The sequence below is a fragment of the Canis lupus genome, chromosome 22 (assembly GCF_048164855.1).
Source record: "Canis lupus baileyi chromosome 22, mCanLup2.hap1, whole genome shotgun sequence".
Classification (NCBI taxonomy): domain Eukaryota; kingdom Metazoa; phylum Chordata; class Mammalia; order Carnivora; family Canidae; genus Canis; species Canis lupus.
In genome coordinates, this window is record NC_132859.1 from 43,470,109 (window position 1) to 43,485,743 (window position 15,635).

General features: G+C 40.3%; 1 protein-coding gene across 8 annotated transcripts in view; it reads right to left on the reverse strand.

The window, feature by feature from the left end:
• Nucleotides 1–15,635, reverse strand: part of MOBP (myelin associated oligodendrocyte basic protein) — a 54,212-nt gene that overhangs the window by 38,147 nt on the left and 430 nt on the right. For 7 of the 8 annotated variants that reach the window (XR_012015137.1, XM_072793259.1, XM_072793260.1 and 4 more), the window contains one exon: nucleotides 7,128–7,205. The exons of the other annotated variant lie outside the window; for it this stretch is intronic. The gene's annotated coding sequence lies outside the window, so the exon portion shown is untranslated. The remainder of the gene's footprint in view (nucleotides 1–7,127; nucleotides 7,206–15,635) is intronic. 8 annotated transcript variants of the gene reach the window in all.

Here is a 15,635-nt window from a genome sequence, read left to right on the forward strand (position 1 = left end):
CCATCTAATGAGGGGTCTGGAGGAAGGGAGTGGGGTACTAAGAGAGAATATAGTGGTGAGACCCCTTTAGAGTGGGGGGAGCTAAGATGGGAGGCTAAGGCAGATCTCTGCCTGAGATCTGAAGGATAAGTGGGAGTCAGCCATGCACAGGGAAGGACAGAGTTCAGACAGAAGTCCCGACACTTGATTTGCTTAGAAAACAAAGCAAGGATACACCTGGAGCATCACGAGGTGGCAGGATGAGGTGCGGAAAGGCCAGGCAGGGCCTTGAAGGTGAACTAAAGGATAGGAAGAATGTAAGTCATTGAAAGATCTGGACCGGAGGAGGTAAGTCTTCCTGTTTTTTTTTTTTTTAATTTTTATTTATTTATGATAGTCACAGAGAGAGAGAGAGAGAGAGAGAGAGAGAGAGAGGCAGAGACACAGGCAGAGGGAGGAGCAGGCCCCATGCACCGGGAGCCCCACGTGGGATTCGATCCCGGGTCTCCAGGATCGCGCCCTGGGCCAAAGACAGGCGCCAAACTGCTGCGCCGCCCAGGGATCCCAAGGTAAGTCTTCCTAGTTATGTTCCATGAAGATCACTCAGGCTTCTTGCAACATAGACTGGAGGCAAATAGGAAGGAAACAAGGGACCAATGACAGAGGCAAGGACTTCAATTGAGGCAGGGGAACAAAGATGGATCTTGGAAATCAAATATAACTTGAGTATGGGTTGGATGTGGGGTCCATTGGCAAGGATGATTGCCAGGCATATGGCTTGAGCAAATCCCCAGTGGAGCCATTTACTGAGGTGGGGAAAGCTCCAAAAGAGGGGAGAAAGGGTACCGTTTTGAACATTCATTTATTCAACATATTAACTTAGAACCTACTATGTACCAAACATGTTAAATCTTGAGTTGCCAAGGAGGATCTAATGTTGATGATGACACATGGCAGGATGGAAAGAAGCATGACAGATGCCTCTAACTTGCTAAAGGTCAGAGCATAAACTAGTTTCCTACAAGTAAACAGTTTGATGGTTTCCCATCTGTTATTATTACAAGTGATACCATACTGAATAAAACTGTGCACCCATCATGTCACACACGTGCAAGTGTCTGAGGGATGTATCTCTAAAAGTGGGATCAGTGGATCAAAGAATCTGTGCACTTGTAATTCTGCAGATTTTGATAGGTGTCTTCCAATTTGCTCTCCGTGGGATTGGTACAAATTATTATTTATTCTACAAACAATGCATGATAAAGCCCATTTTCCCAACACATCAACAATAAAAGTAGATTATTGAACCCTCAGATTTTTGCCAACCTGATAGGTAAAATGTTTCATAATGCAAACTAGAGATGGTAAACCTCAGATGTTTTAGATTTGGGAAGTCCATAAGTATGACTTACCATATTAGCAGAATAAGGGGAGAAATAAGATCAGTAACATAGCATTAACTAAAATTCGAAATCCAATCGTGATAGATACTCTTAACAAAGAAGGTGGGGAAGGGGATGGTCCTAATATTATTAAAAGCTAGCTACCAAAACATCTATAATAACAGCTTACTGTGGGTGAAATTTTAGAAACATTCATCTAAATCAGACACCGCAAGAGGGATGCTATCACTACTATTCAACACTGTATTTGAAATCCTAACCAGTGCAATAAACAAAACACTGAAGCTCTACAGGCTAATTAGAACTAAAAAGAAGATTTCAAGATTTCCAACCAGATTTCTGGACACTAGATCAATATTCCAAAATCAAAATCATTTTTATAGATTAGGAAGATTCAATTAGAAATGTAAAATAAAAGAATCCATTCAAGCTGACCACAAAACCACAGGATAACTTCAGATAAAAAGAATATATCTAATAAAAGAAATGCAAGACCTTTGTGAATAAATTTGCAAATCTTTTTTGAAGGCTGCAAAAGAAACAGTCAATGTAAATATGCTGAATATCCCCCAACAAATCTATAAACGTAATGCTATTCCAATAAATATCAAATGTTCATGTCATTGACAAGATGATTTCATCATTCTTATGAAGCTATAAAGGACCAAGTTAAGCCAAGACAATTTTGAATAAGCGTAGGTTCTTATCCTACCACATAGAGACTCTTATCATAAGCTATACTAATTAAAACAATAGAGTATTGGGGCGCCTGCATGGCTCAATTGATTAAGCATGGGACTCTTGATTTCGGCTCTGGTCATGATCTCAGGGTCCTGGGATTGACCACCTGGGCTCTTCCCTCAGTGAAGAGTCCCCTTGAGGATTCACTTTCCCTCTGTCCTTCCCCCTGCTCTCACATTATCTCTCTAAAATAAATAAATAAACCTTAAAACACACACACACACAGAATAGAGTGTTGCCCTTGGAAATAGACCAGTAGATCAAGGGGATTGGACAGAGCTTAGAAACAGACCCACATAGGTATAACATAGTATAGTTCATAACAGAGGGGTTGTTTGTTTGTTTGTTTGTTTGTTTGTTTTTTACTGGAAAATGATAGATTACTCAAAATGGAGAAAAATGAAAGCAGACTAATAACCCGGGTAGGAATAACAATAGCAAACACCTGTCCAGAGATACCAGCCACGCACTGTTCCAGGGCTTTGTGCATTCAACTCACGTCATCCTCACAACCTCACAGTAGCCCCTTCCTGCAAGTGAGAAAGCAAAGATACAGAGAAGTCAAAGAACCTACACAGAGCTAGTAAATGGATCCCCAGGATCCCACCTAAGGTAGGCTGGTCTGTGGGGCTTCTAACACAGCAGATGTGAAGAGAAAGAAAACAAATCATAAAGATTATGATTTTATAGAACAAAAGATGCCATGAAGTTACAAGGTAAAAGATCGGTGCCATTATAGGAGAAAAATATAGGAATATATAAAAGTACAAGGTTTCATAATCAGAGTGTTAAAGAGAAAACAAATGACAAATTTTTAAAAATATGAAAACAGGCACACACAAAAAATATAAAGGAAGTATCTTTAAAAGCCGGTAATCTTATGCAAATATCCTGAACTCCGTAGGACTCCAGGAAATGACAGCAAGGAAATGTAAATCGACGCCCACTCCGACCGACCCAAAAAGAAGAGCTAAAACAGGACCAGAAGAGCTAAAAGGCGAGCAGAAGGCCGCGGACCCGCGGGCCCGGAGGCGCGCAGGGGGCGGGAACGCAGGGAACCGGGGCTGGGCTGGGCTGGAGCTCCCCCGAGGACCCGCCCCCGGCCCCGAGCCCGGGCCTCCCGCAGGTGCCCACTGCTCTGCGAAGAGCTGCTTCTGGAATAAAACCCGGAGGCTCAGCGGTCTCGCTCGCTGCAGACCAGGGCATCCTTCACCTACCATATAGCTTTCCAAATTCTACTCAGCCCCAGCTCCTCCGCCAGGAAAGAAAGTATCACTGCGACGCAAATTCAACTTCACATTCACCACCTTCCTTAGAGACCCTTAATGCTTTCTAAAACCAGGCCGAGGGCAATGCTTTCCTCTGAGTGTAGATTTACACAATAAAAGGCTGTGCCTTCCGTGTTGATCGTCCGCAGCAGTAAAACTATGCCTAGGAAGTAAACTTTGGTTGTCACTACATGACTTCTCTGAGGATGTCTTTATCCATTTGACCTCTTTTATCCATTTGTCTATCTCCTTAGCAACCAAAATGTTTACATATCAATAGCGTGAATGTTGAACAGTGGGTTCTTGAACTAAGAAACCGGTTCCAGGTAATGGAAAATTTCTTAGAGATATTTATTTTGAATCAGGGTACTTTCCCACAGACAGCAGCATCCTGCCAAACTCCAATACTGAGTTGGGGAGCTGCTGAGGCTTTAAAATAACAGCATAAAAGTGCCTCGATTTGTCTAAGGATTGACAACCCATCTGGAGAGCGAACAAAGCCCTCATTGCTCTGTGCCAGGTGACAAGGACAAAGTACAGTGGCCACTATCCCATAGACTTGTGCAGAGCCCTTTCTGACAACAAACTCTACCTGAATTCAGCTATTAGAGGAAAAGGAACAAGTGTGACCCAAGGTTGGTATCCTTAGCACATAGATAATATATTTTGCAAATGTTTGGGGAGTAAAAACTTTGCTTATTATAGTGGAGCCAGATAAACATGTAAGAAGTACAATAATTTTCTGAATGTAATTTTCATAACCTGACATTCTTTTTTCTAAAAGTTATGCAATACACTGTTGTATGGATTGGTGAACTTACACTAGAATTTTATTCGGATGTGAAATTCCACAATTTTCTATAAATAAGGGGCAGGAGGTTCCAGGAGAAAGAACCAAAGGCATGAGTTTATCTCCTCATGTATCCATTTCCTACTTTAAAACTTCAGAGGCTTCTCCCAGTTACAAAGCAAGTCCTTGCTTCTTAAGAAGTCAAACAAGACTCCTAGTGATTTGGTCCCTGCTCACCTTTTCCCTGTATAGGTAACCAATCTTCCAGATTTGCATTGTCTTACAGAAAAACCTAAATGTTAATTTGGCCTATGTTCACAGCAAGAGGGCAAAAAGGGAAAGCTAGATTACCTGATGGGCTGATTTATTGCTCCACTGACAGCTCGGCAAAGAGAGCTGCTAAACTGCCTTGGGTTCTCCAAGGGCATTAGTCTCAGGAAGACAAAGAAAAGAACCAGCTATAAGGGAAGCTGAAATAAGCACCAGATTGTTGACTAAGCTTTTGTCTGAATTTTGGGTCCAAGGCCACTCTGAGTCACTCACTAGCAGCTACATTGGTAGACTTCCTCAGATGGATGAAATGCCACTTATCTTTGTTCCATTTTGCAATTTATATGCTTCCATCTTCATATTTACTATATTATGTTGAAATCATTCGTCTATTCAAAGAAGCAGGAAGGGGAGTCAAGGCTGAGCCCAAGGTATATATAGTTCAAGGAACTAGGTGAGTGGTAAAAGCATCTACTGGAAGAGAAGTTTTAGGGGAAGAGGCTGAATCATGAGTTCGGTTTTAGGTGCACTTAGGTTGAGGTATTTGAGGCACATCTAGATGGAGATGTCAAATGAATGTTTCAAAAGAGAAGTCTGGGTGGAAGATAGAACTTAAGTTGGTGGGAACATAGGTAGCAGTTGAAGCCAGGGGTATGGAGGGGATTGCCTGGTGGCAGAATGTGGAGTGGGGAGAAGGTGGAACTGTGTCAGGGAGCCGTCCCACATTTACAGGGTAGGTGGAAGAGGAGTGTTTGTCAAAGGGTGAGGGGAAGAGTCAGAATGAGGGAGGGAAACTGGAATGCGTGATATCATGAGAGCCAAAGGGAAGAAGGGTTTCAAAAGAGTGAGTGGTCAATTTGGTGGAATGATTCTGAGAGGTGGTGTGTTGTGAGGACATTGAGGGGCTCCTGGCTGGCTCAGCCAGTAGAGCCTGAGACTCTTGATCTCAGGGTACTGAGTTCAAGTCCACTTTGGAAGTAGAGATTACATAATAAATAAAAGTTTAAAAAAAAGAGTACATTGAATTAAGTGATATGGAGATAACTCGTGACTTTAACAAGAACTGTTTCCATGGAGTGGATGAGACAGAAGGTAAATGGGAAGATTTGTGAAGAGAATTAGAGCTAAGAATATAGAGAGACACTGTAGGCAACTCAGGCCAGAGATTTGAGAATGAAGGGCAGGAGAGAGGTGGTAGCTAGAGGATTATGTGGTTTCCAGAATTTTTTATTTTTTTTTTTACTATAATGTGACGGCTAATAGCAACATAAGTACTGATGGGAAGGGTCTAAGAGAGGAAGAGATTTAAATAAAATAAAAGAGAAAATAATTAGTGTCCCTGAGAAAACCCTGATGAGATGGATTGCAGAGCACATGCAGAAGGGTTAGCCTTTGTTGGAAGAGGGAAAACAGTTGGCTGTATGAAGTTCCTATCTAATGGACTCCATTTTTCCAGTGAAACAGGAAGCAAACATAGCTGAGAATGAGAAAGTTGGGAATTTGTGAAAAATAAAACAGATTTAACAGAGAATCTGTAGACATTTGAAGACCAAGCTGCCAGGTAGTATTGATGGCCTGGGTGGGGTCACCACTGACCACTAATGTGTCGTGGTAGCAGTTTGTCTCACTGTGTTTTTCCTCAGGTGTTTTCAGCAGCCAGGGTGCAGACAAGGAGAAGGCGTGGGTTCATCTAGGGTTGGGAGTGAATTTGCCGCAAAGTAATTGGCATGATGGATCCCAAAATCTACCAATAATAGAATGAAAATAGGTAGAAAAGAGCAATTGATGAATAGATTCATTAGAGGATGTAGAGATGGAAGGGAAGGTCCACTTGAAGTAGTAGGGTACTTAACAAAGCAAGTTGAAAGAAAAGAAGATTATGAATGAATACGAGATGTTTGCACCATTAGATTCAGAAATGGAATAGTTTCAAGTATTGCCAAGTTCCATAACATGCAATGGATGAGGCAGAGTCGGTAATTCATTGGAGTGGTGAATTGTTCATTCATAGGGACATTAAAGTCATGTGGGCTGATAGATGGGGTTGGTGTGAAGGGGTGAGGGAGCTGACCAGAGAAGCACCAGTGGAGGAGGCATGACTGGAGTTCAGGTGAAGACCAGCACAAGGAATGGAGCACAAGCTTCAAAGCAAGGAAAACTAGCTAGAGAGGAAAGGAGTAATGGCCTGAATGTGGCAATGGGGAGGACACTGGCACACTCAATTCTGGAGTCACTTGAAGGGGAAATGTCCCCCCATTTGGAAGGCTGACAGATGAAGCCTTGTTCTTAGAAGATTGTCTAGATTCAGTTAAGACAAAGAAATAGAAGGAATATTCTGAGTAGAATTTAAAGATAAAGGTCAAGGGAGTCTCTTTTTCATAGAATGGCTCTTCTCCCCATGCATAGTACATGGGTTTGCCAAAAGTAGACAAATAGTGTCTGGGGTCATCATTCCTCGAATGCAGAGAAGTGGTTTTTTTCATATTTCCACCTCCCTAAACCTAGGTACTGTGAAACACCTGGAATAAGCTTTTCTAAAGTGTTTAACTCTCATTGAAAGTTTGATTGCTCAATCTTTTGCTGATTCCACATTCTACTTTAACATTTTGAATACTAGTAATCATTATACTACGATTTAGATGGAGATCCAAAAGAATATAAGAAATTCATTTGTACCTGTATTTTCATCCGTACACATCTGCTGATTAGATCTCTGTTATGAGCTTGTCTTGGTATCATTTGCTCCTTTTTTCCCTAAAAGTGAAGCAGTAGAATGTATTCTGGTTAATTCAGTATTTTGGTAATTCGAGTTGTAGTTACTTCATATGTACTATAGACAGAACTTCACTCTCACCATCCTAGAAAGGATTGTGAGATGTAATTTAGATGTTATCTGTTCTTTGGGGGCTAGGGAGAGAATATAATCACAAAATCGCATGCAAACTTTTTAAAGACTAACTTATCATTAGAGAGGAAAAATGCTGTAGTTCATTCATTGCCATTAAGTAAACATTCTTCAGTCACTTCTAGTAAATCTGAGCTCTACAAATCAGATTTTTACTTATAACACTAATGAATGAAAGTCCTAAAATAAATGAAATTTCAGAGTCTGCCTTTAAAAATGCAAGTCATGGTAATTAAGTAAAGCATCTCAAGAAGGGAGTTGGAATGTCCTCCTTCTATACAGTTCTGGAAGAGAGACACATTTTTTACATTAAAAACTCAAGGAAGGAATCCAATTTGATAAGACATTAAATTGAGAATTTCACATCAATCTTGTTTTCCCTTGCAATATGGAGATGTGTGACTGACCATCCATAACCATTTGCCCCCTCCTTTCTTACTATATATCAGATCTTGGAAGTGCTGTTTGAACAAAGAGGTCTTATAGATAGAAAAATAACCTGCAAAAGAAACTTGTCATTCTGATTGGTTCTTTTAAAGTTCCTAGACCAGATTCCAGTGTTGTGCAGGAGGGGTGTGTCCACCACCACCACCATGCACACAACACCAAGTAATTCTGGGACATTAGCAGGGTGTCAGGGAATTCAACTCAGTTCTGATGCTATCTGCCTGGAAATAGCATCAGATTCCACAGGTTAAGAGATCTGTCCCACAAGACTGCCTTCTACTCTCCACTTCAGATTCCAGGCCAGTGGCAAATCCCAGGCTCTTACCTGTGCTTCTGACCAACCAGCTACAGCTTGAAGGTTTTAACAATCTCCTCCTTGGGTTCCCTTAATTTGCTAGACTGGCTCACAGAACTCAGGGAAACACTAGTTACATATCAACAGCCTGATGAAAAGATACAGTGAATGAGGTATAGGGAAAGGAGGCAGAGCTTGCCCTCTCCAGACATGTGGCTCTCCCTGCATTTCCAAGCATTCACCAACCCCTTGGGGTTTTATTGAGGTTTCGTTACACAGTTGTCAGTGACTAAATCACTGGCCATTGGTCAATTCAACCTCCAGCCTCTCCTCCTCAGGGGTCAGGAAGTAGGAATAAGAGTTCCATCCTTCTAATCACCTTCAGCCCCCTACCCCCACCCTTGCATCCTTATGTTGTCTAAGGGTTTTCCAAGCTTATCTAATTAACATAACACAAGATATCTTTATGCCCCCATGGTAGGAAATTTCAAAGGTTTTAGGAGCTATGCACCAGAAACCATAGACAAAAACCAAATACACGACAGAAATATATTTTGGTCATTTGCATGACTAAATATATATTCCTTATAAATCGGGATCCCTGGGTGGCGCAGCGGTTTGGCGCCTGCCTTTGGCCCAGGGCGTGATCCTGGAGACCCGGGATCGAATCCCACATCGGGCTCCCAGTTGCATGGAGCCTGCTTCTCCCTCTGCCTGTGTCTCTGCCTCTCTCTCTGTATCTGTCATAAATAAATAAAATATTAAAAAATAAATAAATAAATCATAATACCACAGTTGTCTTAGTTGATAATTTGTCTTAGTCAATAGCTAATCATAGTAATGATGCAACTGACAACTCTGTATCACTAACTGTAAAAATTATTGTAAGATTTCTCTGTCAAATCAGATGAGCCTCTTCCTTTGAAATTTAAATTAATTTTTAAAAATAAATTACAAAAATAAACTATTGTGACTACGCCAAAATATAAAGCTTTTGCACAGCAAAGGAAGCCATCAACAAAATGAAAAGGCAACATATTGAATGGAGAAGATATTTGCAAATAATATATCTGGTGTAAAAAAGATTTCAAGATAGAGCAAGCAAACCTAGCTAGGAGAGTCTCTTTTAAAATAGGGTGGAGCCCCCCTCCCTCCAGCTTAGTCAGTAGAGCATTCAAGAGTCTTGATCTCAGGGTCATGAGTTCAAGCCCCACGTTAGGTGTAGAGATTCTTAAAAATAAAATCTTTAAAATAGAATAAAATGGGGCATCTGGGTGGCTTATTTGGTTAAGTGTCTGCCTTCAGCTCAGGTCATGGTCCCGGGGTCCTGGGATTGAGCCCTGCATCGGACTCCCTGCTCTGCAGAGAAGCTGCTTCTCTCTCTCTCTCTCTCTCTCTCTCTTCCTCTGCTCCTCCTCCCACTTGTGCTCTCACCCTCTTTCTCAAATAAATAATAAATAAAATCTCAAAAAAAAAAAAGAATGAAATAGCCCAGGAGGTCATATGGAAGGAGGAGTTTATGCACCTTCTCCTCAAGGAACTGTGAATTTTTTGCCAACTGCAAGCCCTGGGCCTGGACTTAACTCCCTCTTCACCATGACACTGGACTCTTTCCCATTCTTCACTTCAGAAGGAACCAATGAGATTTGACAAGTTTCAATCCCTCATTGGTAAATTAACACAACCAATTCCAGCTGACCTAGTTTCAGTCTGTTTTGTCCAACAACCCTGACTGAGAACTGCACTTGTAAACTTTCACATTTATAACCCTGCCCTCTGTCTTCCTATGAACATAATTCAGGTTTCTACCTGAATCTGTGTCTCTTGAATTGCAATTCAGATTGCCCAAACATATTCATCTTTGCTTAAATTTTCAGTGAATTCTTTCTTGGTCAACACCTATAAGGGGCTAATGTCTCAACTACATAAAGAACTTGTACAACTCACCGCTCCCCACCCCCCCAAAAAAAGAATAATCCAATTAAAAGATAAGTGGAGGACCTGAATAGGCATTTTTCCAAAGAAGGTGTACAGATGGTCAACAAGATGCATGAAAAGATGCTCACCATCACTAGTCATCAGGAAAATGCAAAACCACAGTGTGATATCCCCTCACACCAGTTGAAATATTTAGTACCAAAAAGACAAGAAAGAACAAGTGTTGGTGAGGATGTGGAGAAAAGGAACCGTTGTGCACTGTTGGTGGGAATGTAAATTTGTGCAGCCACCGTGGAAAATGGTATGGAGGTTCCTCAAAAAGGAATATCATATAATCTAGTAATTCCATTACTTGGTATTTACCTGAAGAAAATGAAAACACTAATCTAAAGAGATAGATGCACCCCTGTTTATTGCCACGTTATTTACAATAGCCAACATATAGAAGTAATCTCAGTGTCCTTCGATAGATGAATGGATAAAGAAGATGTAGTATGTACATATCCATATAATGGAATATTACTCAGTTATAAGAAAGAATAATATCTTGTCATTTGTGATGGTATTATGCTAAGTGAAATGAGACAGGAGAAGAAAGACAAATACTATATGATTTCACTTATATGTGGAATCTAAAAAAATCAAAGTAAATGAAGAGAAACTCTTCCTTGAATAATAATCCTAGGGTGCCTACGTGGCTGGGTGGCTCAGTCAGTAAAGATTTTTTATTTTGGCTCAGGGTTGTGCTCAGTATGGAGCCTGCTTAAGATTCTCTCTCTCCCTCTGCCCCTCCCCTCACTCTAAAGCAAAAGGAATAATTCTCATTTAATAAATGTAGAAGCAATGAGGGAAATAAAAAATCATCATAAGAATACCACAGTAACAACTTCTGCAAGCAATATTCACTAACGGATGGTAAAAACAGCAGGTGAAAGTTTGAGGAGAAACAAGGTACTTGCATCTTGCTGGCCATCTGTATGCCTTCTTTGGAAAAACACCTTTTCAGACCCTCCACTTATCTTTTAATTGGATTATTCTTGTGTGTGTGTGTGTATGTGTGTGTGTGTGTGTGTGTGTGTTGAGTTGCACAAGTTCTTTATGTAGTTAGGATATTAACCCCTTATAGGTGTTTTTGTTTTTTTCCTTATAGGTGTTGACCAAGAAAGAATTCCCTGAAAATTTAAGCAAAGATGCATAAGTTTGGGCAATCTGAATTGCAACTCAAGAGACACAGATTCAGGTAGAAACCTGAATTATGTTCACAGGAAGACAGAGGGCGGGATTATAAATATGAAAGTACCTCAAAATATCTCCCTCCCAATAAATATTAATTAAAAACAAAAAATAGTAATTTTATAATGGAGATTTTGGCAAATACCACCTTTATCAAGTGTTCAATATTTAATCATAAACCCTCTGTGGTAGGCAACATGACCCTTCCAAGCAATTTCCAAATCCTAGTTGCTGACACCTATGAATTATGTAACCTTTCATGGCAAAAGACACTTTGCAGATATACCTTAAAATAGGGGGATTACCCATTATTTGAGTGGGCCCAGTCTAATCACATACATCTTTTAAAAGCCAAGAATTTTCTCTAGCTGGAATCAGAGAACTAGGACAAAGGAAGAGGTCAGAAATATTTGAAGCACCAGAAGAATACAATCCACCATTGCTCACCTGAAAATGGGGGTCCAGGGACCTGGGCCATGGGGAAATGAATTCTGCCAACACCCAGAATGAGCTTGGGTGTAGATTTTCACCCAGAGCCTCTAAGTAAGAGGCTAGTCCGTCAGCACTCTGGTTTCAGCCTTGTGAGACTTTAAGCAGAGTACCAAGCCTATTGGACAATTGATTTATAGAACTGTGCAATAATACATGGGCATGGTTTTAACACTCAGTTTGTAGTAATTTGTTACACAACAGTGTAATATCCTCCAAACTAATATAATATTGCATCAAGCTAATATCCTCACTGCTGTGGATCACTGAAGACCCATCCCTCTATCTTCACAATTAATTTTTGAACTGGCATAAAAAATAGATACACATTCCATGGACCTGTCTACACCAAATGTCCTTGGATCTTAAATGCTGTTGCTTCAGAGTCTGAATGCGGCCCTACTTTTGCCAATCCCATTCACTCCAAATGTGGCTGTTGTGTATTAACTATATTTTCCTTTCTCTATTCTTGATGCTCTGGCACCTGGAGGCCTATTGATCCCAGATACATTGCCCTTCCCCAGGCTAGCTAATTCCTGGGGACAACAAATGACTCCCCTATGAATGTAACTTTCATGTTTAAACCAGCCAATCCAGAGCCTACACTTGCCACTTACCCTTTTCACCAAGGTCCCACAGATTAAGCCAACATTCCTCTGTGCTAATCACTTTATGGCTAGGAACCAGACAACCCAGGACAGTCCTTTTATGCCAGAACCCACTGAAATTATTCAAACTAGCCCATCCTAAATTTACCTAGTCTATTTACCCTGCTTTGCCCAGTCCTTCCTGCAAAAAAAAAACCCCACAAAGCTCTTGCCATGCTTTCCCCTCATTCCCTCTGGCTCCTTGTCAATCCAGGTGTTTCCTCATGTGGCTCTGCATGGTCAGGCATGCATCCTCCTTTTGGGAATTGTGAGTGTCAATCTTCAATGGCAATCATCTTCTAATCTGCTGCCCTCATCATGCCTGAATGAAAACAAAATCCTGAGTACATTTAAAACAGACTGGTCTTTTAACCACAGCTAATACCATCAAGTTTTTACCGAATGTGTTAGAGGTAACAGAGTAACAGAAACCAGAGAGGCCTGCCAAGCCAATAAGAGGTCACCTTTGGAGACTCCACAAGGGACCCTAATTCCAGCCTAGCAGACTTCCAGGTTGTGGAAAACAACTCAATTCCCATCCACATGTTCTTTTGGCCTTCCAAACCTTCCTGGTCCTAGCTTCCAATTCTTTAGGGTGAGTGACCAAAGGACACCTTCATTTTCTGATCCAATGGTTCATCATGGGAACGTATAATCCTTAAGTAAAAGTCACTTCCTCAAACTCCAGGGTGATTCCTATGGACCAGATAAGGCAATCAAAATAGCTAATGCTACATTTTCCCAAAAGCTGAGTTTCTCAACATTAAATAGTAGCATGAGCAGAACTCCAAATTTCTTATCTAATTCCATATTAGGAAAGAAAATATTTATCTACTTCATCCAGGGAACAGTCCCATCAAAACCATAATACATTTATTTGACTAAAAAGACCATTTAACAAGTTAACCAACTGCCCTACATTTATATTTATGATGACTTCATTATTTCCTCTAGGGAAAAAAAATAGATGTTTTATATTTGGAAATCTTAAGAGTCTATTTAATTTTTTTTAAGATTCTATTTTAATAACTTTCCTAAAACAAAGGAAATCTGCTAGGAAGTTGGTGTCTACCTTCAGAACGATAAAACTGCCAGCTACCTCCAAACAGAAGCTTTCCCACTTACAAACAAAAGTTTGTTCTCTTCTCGACACCTTGCCAACCTGCTAAAGGTTGCCAGCAAGCCTGGAGTGGCTATCCAGGACCACTCTTTTGTGAACTATACCTGTTTTCAGCAGATGATTTTGCTTAGAAAAGAATGATCACATTCATGAAATGAACACTCATATACCAGTTGACATGGGATGCTTGGGTGGCTCAGCAGTTGAGTGTCTGCCTTTGGCTCAGGGTGTGATTCTGGGTCCAGGGATTGAGTCCTGCTTTGAGATCCCTGCCAGGAGCTTGCTTATGTGTCTGCCTCTCTCTGTGTGTCTCTCATGAATAAATAAATAAAATATTTTTTAAATAATAAATAAAGCAGTAGACATGAATCTAACACATGCAAAGAGTCAATATTAAATACTTCACTTTATTCCTATCAACTTCATGTACATATTGTTGCAGTTGTCATTTTTAACAAAAGACCACCGTTTATACACTTTTAGTGAATACTTGGGAATTATCTGTAAAAGCTCTGGATTTTAGATTTTTTATGTTTTCTTGTAAGATTTTAGGTATTCATTTAAAATTCTAGTTACCCATTACAGAAACCAGACTTCAAGTTAAAAAGTCTGTACAATCAGATTCCAGTATAAATTTGGAGATGTATGGCCTGAAATACAAGCATATTCCTTCCAAAACTGCATAATCTGAATCTAATCATGAGGAGACATCAGATCAAGCCCAAACTGAGCAACATTTAACAAAATAACTGACCTATACTCTTCAAACTTGTAAAGACCATGAAAGAGAATGGCTGTCTCGGGTGTCTTCCAGAATAAAGGACAATAAGACATGTGGTGACCAAAGTGATGCATGATCTGGGGCTGATACCTGGAATAGTTGACAAAACCTAGATGTCTGTTTTCTAATGTTGGCTCTCTGATTTTGATCATATCTGAAAATCTCAAATGGCTCAGAAAAAATAATATGTATATGTGTATAGAGAGAAAGAGGAGAGAGAATGATAAAGCAAATGTGTAACAATGTCAACATTTGGGTGATCTGGGTATATCTGGAATGTTCCTAGAGTTTGTGATATTTCTGCTAATCTAAAACAATTTTTTTTTTTTTTTACATAGGCTCCATACCCAACGTGGGGCTCAAATTCACAACCGTGAGATCAAGAGTTGCATGTTCTACTCACTGAGCCAGCCAGGTGCCCCTGAAACAATTTTTAAAATCCACTCACTAAGGCATTCTCTTGTTAATCTAAATAAACATAAAACAGAAAGCTATGCATCGAACACCAATCTGTTTTTTCCTTTCTGTTTCATCCACAAAGCAGCAAAAATTATTTTCCCTATTTTTCTCCTAGTATTTTAGCCAAGTTCATTGCTTTATTGCCTTGACACAAAATCTTTTCTTTCTTTGTTCTACCCACCACAACATTGGAAAACTCTGGTTTCTTTTTTTTTTTTTAATTTTTTAAATTCTTATTTATTTATGATAGTCACACAGAGAGAGAGAGAGGCAGAGACATAGGCAGAGGGAGAAGCAGGCTCCATGCACCGGGAGTCCAACGTGGGATTCGATCCCGGGTGTCCAGGATCATGCCCTGGGCCAAAGGCAGGCGCTAAACCGCTGCGCCACCCAGGGTTCCCAAAACTCTGGTTTCTAAGAGATTCTGCACAAGACAGAGCATTAACATCTTTCCATTTAAGGTTTCTAATCTACAGGGAGCAAAATTCTAACAAGACTTAGACTTTCTTATTCCATTAATATCCACCACACATAAACCTAGCTAAGTGAGGGAAGATGTTGCTTCTAGATAAGAAGGAAAAACTCATTTTCAAATCATGACAAATAATGAAAGAAGAAATAGAAAAAGAAGAAGCCAATAGCTCCACAAATCTAGCTCCAGACACATGAGGCTTTATTTTTTTTTAAAGATTTTTTACTAATTTATTCATGAGAGACACACAGAGAGAGGCAGAGACATAGGCAGAGGGAGAAGCAGGCTCCTTGTGGAAAACCCGATGAGGGACTTGATCCCAAGACCCTGATCTGAGCCAAAGGCAGGCGCTCAACCACTGAACCACCCAGGCGTCCCTGAAGCTTTAAACCTGAAAG